The sequence below is a fragment of the Apium graveolens genome, chromosome 5 (assembly GCF_009905375.1).
Source record: "Apium graveolens cultivar Ventura chromosome 5, ASM990537v1, whole genome shotgun sequence".
NCBI classification, from domain to species: Eukaryota; Viridiplantae; Streptophyta; class Magnoliopsida; order Apiales; family Apiaceae; genus Apium; species Apium graveolens.
Genome location: NC_133651.1, coordinates 214323438 through 214327985, shown reverse-complemented (window position 1 = coordinate 214327985; position 4548 = coordinate 214323438). Strand labels below are relative to the sequence as shown.

The 4548-nt window shown below is 32.0% G+C and overlaps 1 long non-coding RNA gene across 1 annotated transcript; it reads right to left on the bottom strand.

The window, feature by feature from the left end:
* Positions 1 to 989: 989 nt before the first annotated feature.
* LOC141662065 (uncharacterized) lies at positions 990 to 4548 on the bottom strand. The gene is made up of 5 exons (XR_012550237.1): positions 4511 to 4548; positions 3937 to 4090; positions 3572 to 3753; positions 3062 to 3101; positions 990 to 1303 (listed from the first exon to the last, which is right to left on the bottom strand). It is a non-coding gene; the product is annotated as an uncharacterized LOC141662065 (long non-coding RNA).

The window sequence follows — 4548 nt, the reverse complement described above, 5'->3', positions numbered from 1 at the left end:
TGTGTGTCTTGCACCACACTGTCACTTAAATGTGCTATACTTGCTTCCTCTATGACATGATCATTGGCAATTATACTCCTAACATCAGCTGCTAAAGCAATTTCTGCTAGGGTTTTGAGGGGAGTTGTTCCTTGAACAGGAAACTCCAATTGAATTGGAGAGGATTTAGATAGCTCCCCCTCAGGAGTACTACCCTTAAACCCACTACTAGAAATATGGCATCAGACATCGGTTCAGAACCGATGTTAAAAAAAATCTGAACCGATGTCTTCGCGTATGATGTTAAATATCATCAGCCTTTGACATCGGTTAACAACTGATGTCTATTACACTGCTATACATCGGTTTTAAGATTAAATGTGATGTCTTGGCAACAAATTTCAGCTTAGATTTCAGTATTTCTTGGTGAATATGAGCATATAAATTCTTTCGAACAAACCGATGTCAAAATGAAGAATCAAACAGCGGTTCACTTATTTGCCCAATGTGAAATGTTGGATCAGACATCAGTTAACTTATTTTCTCGATGTGAAATATTGGATCAAACATCAGTTAACTTATTTACCCGATGTGAAATAATGGATCAGACATCAGTTAACTTATTTAACCGATGTTTATCTCTAATATTGTAAAATTTAATATATCAGTTTTTAAAAAGTTCCGAAGTTATTTAGCTTAAAATACATGAGTTTCTTTTCAGAACCGATGTCAAATGACTATTTCACATCAGATTTTTAAGTTCTTTTTTGTTTAATATCGTTAAACTGATGACTTCTATACCAAAATATATATCAAACTATTGAAACTTGAATCACAAAATCACAATAATCAATGTTATAATAAACATATTCAATAAAATTGAATATTTCAAGTCTAATAACTAAACATTTAACATCAATCACATCCAAAACACCAAGCCTAAAACCAATATTAGGTCTAATAACTAAGCAATTTTAGGTCTCTACACTTTTTGTGAAGGAATACGAGTCTTTTCTTATCTTTCTTTTCCACTCCTTAGTCTAGGAAGGTCTGGGGAATCTGATTTGACATCCTTGGATCCCGGAGTCGTGGAAGTTTTCAAATTTTAGTTTGAAGGAGATTCTCTACTGGACTTAAACACCTCTGGTGGTTCCGGACCTAGGACATTATATATTATGGCTGCATCAAATGTATATATGCGAAGAGTAAGATCATATATTGTACAAATCTTAGCTGCAACTGAAGGTGATGACCAATACCACCAATCCTTTTTCAAGTACGCAATCTTGATCATATCCTCCAGTACAATTGTTGCTTGGATCATCTGAAAAATCATTTAAATTATGTCAGGATTCTAAATATGGCACGCTGAGGGAAAACCAAAAGAGAATAATATACAACTAAAATTCTGTATAAAGAGCACAAAATCCAAAAATTGCATAATTTATTCTATATATATTTGTTGTAAAATAGTTGTAGTAAGTCCTGGTTAAAGGGCATAACATATAAAAAAATGCACAATTATTAATATTTATATGATTTTACTATAGAAGTTGCAGAACAAAATCGAGATATGGGAGGACCTACACACTATATCCAAGATAAAACAGTAAAAGTATTAAAAAACAATAGGCGGAAAGTATGAAGGCATTTCTAAAATTAGCACCCACAATTAAAACAACTATAAACTAATGTCTCCTGTTTGGTTTGGTTTAAATGTTTTAAATACTCGGGTACAACCATGACTAAAAACATAGAGCTTCCTATTTGCCAAGTTTATGGTCTTTCTTCTTTACCATATTGCATCTGTGAAAACTCTCTATATGCCAGTCACATGACAATCTAGTCAAGATAGAACCAACAAAATCAAGCCTAAAATATGAGTTAAGGAAGCTCATTTGATCTTTTTGCATCTCTATATCTACCGAAAATATCAATTTGCATCAAAATTGTGAAACTGTAGACCATCTGTTAGCTGAAAGCGAAATATCTACCTTGACAAGACATGTACCCATCCCCTTTATATTGTACCCCATTAGCCAAAGGACACTCGCATACTCTTCCCCTAAAAGTGTCCTGATAAGAAATACAATAACTTGTGAGTATAATATTTTCACTTGAACATGTAGTCCGGTACAAAATATTAATGAAAGCTAATTATATTTGGGTTGAGGTATACCCCATTGGCATACCTTACAAGCAGTTATATTTGATATTGAGTCCCGCCAGCAACCACCATTCCTCTCAAGGCACTGATTGGTCTCAAGATCTGTATAATTGTATATAATTATAAGTGGAGATATGGGTACACATATCTATACGAGTATATATATGAGAAACTAAGGCACATTACTTGTATGAATCGATTACAAAATAATAACAGAAAAATATCAAAGAGGATCGAAAGAATACGCAAAGCCCACTATTTATCAATGCAATATGATCACAGTTGTTCCGCTTAATTTGAATCATTTAGTTATGTCAGAAAGAAGACTTTTCTGAGGTGGTAACCAATACGGTTACCAGTAAACCAGCCAGGCACCCAGTCTTATATATACGGGACTTATTTCTTTTTTTTTTAACTTAGTTAGTTCATAAATTCTAGATTTAGACCTTTCTCGGAAAGAAGAAATGCATTAATCGTATGAAGTAACAAGTATCAGAAATAAAAACTGATACATTTACAAAATGATCTGTTACTATATACATTTTCTTCTCTTGATCTAACTTTTATGATTTTTAATATTAATAGTAAATATTAGCACAACAAAACTTGTTATAATATTGTCACTAGACTTACATTGTTCGACGATAGAGTAAATGACTATGACACCATATAAACACATCAGAAAGTGCAATTGTCAATATACCTCTATACTGAATATCATTTATGATTATTGTCGGTAAGATAGTGCAATTATATCATACTCTATATGATATAATTGTGCAAGAAATTAGAAACATTATCACAATGATTAAACTGTAACTCAAACAGATGTTTCATACTTTGAATATTGTTTCTCTATTGCTGATCCCATGACAAGCCACCTTATGTGTTTCTGAGCAATTATGTGCACTATACCTTCATCAACTCTCTCCATTTCAATCCACATCTTACCTGCCTGCACCCACAGAAGCAAAAAGGTTGATATGTAAAACAATAAACAAATGAATGTCATTAAACTCTACTGCAGAAAGATTTATAAGATTGATATTGACAATAATATATTGTTTTAGGTAATAATAATCGATGTGTATTCCATCCTTACCAGTTACCATCATGACATTGTGCTAGTAACTTTATATAGATCAACCACTTAATTTGAGAGAAGAGTAGACTATAGCTACAAGATTAATATTAACGCTCTCAGCAACCAGAAGGTACTCATTCAGAAGTTTGTGCATCTTTTGTTATTCAAGTACAACCCCCCTCGTACTAGATAACAACATCTATAATTTTTAAAGATTTATGTCTCCCTAGTCTCTTTTTGTCTCACCCATAATTCCTAATAAATTGAAATTACTAAACTAATAAAAAATAGCTAATCAGTAAATTAAATTTAATAAACGCAAATTTAATACTACTACTAACTTTTCGGTGTAGAAATTTTCCAGCTTCTGTCGAGCAAGGACCCCGGTCACGAAACGTCTGGTAAACCTCAATAAAATGGCCTGATTACTTCCCTTGGACGAACCATATTTCTTATTTAAGAATAGAGGTTGTCCAAGCTCCCCAAGAAGAGACAGTATATATCATCAAACCCACAAAATAAGCTGGAAAATACAATCACAAGACTAAGCTAACATCAGCAAGAATAATGCTAAATGCTAGAAATTAGATAAGATTAATATAATTCCATTGAACTAATAAGAACAATTATTTATAATAAAGAAGCTGGTCAGGAAATCAAAACTTAAATACCATATGTACAATTTCCTCTATGTCTTACAAAGTACCTCTATAACTGAGTCGTTGGCTTCCTTCATTAAACAATCAGCAATTGCAACTTTGTGAAGGAGTTTTGCTCACTTTCAAAGCATAGATTTTCCCCACTGCTTTGCACTTTTTTCGTTGTTTCCATGGCCTTGTTAACCTCTTCTTGCGTACAAGCTAATAATACACAAAGAATGCAAACAAATTAAAAGTACGACATGGAAGTTTTTAAATATCATAATGGTTGAACTTGACTTTTTAACAATCAACAAGTCTTATCTCATATACAAAAAAATATCAAAACTCTTATTTCTTAATTAATTAACATGTGTTTAATTTTTAGCACATAAATTTTAACTCACATTAATCATAAAACAGTAATATTTAATACTAAACTTTGGCCCACCACATATACAATAACTTATATAAATACAAAATCTAGGCATATTCTACAGATCTAAATTTTAAATATCAAAAAACACTCACTGGACATTATATAACTAGAGGATATTACATATTTAAATCTTTTACAATTGATTATATTTAACCAATTGCACAAGATTTAAACAAATGTTATAAAAAAGGAAAGGAAAGAACCTTGGGTGCTATGAATGGGAATCCCTGCGCATAGAGGC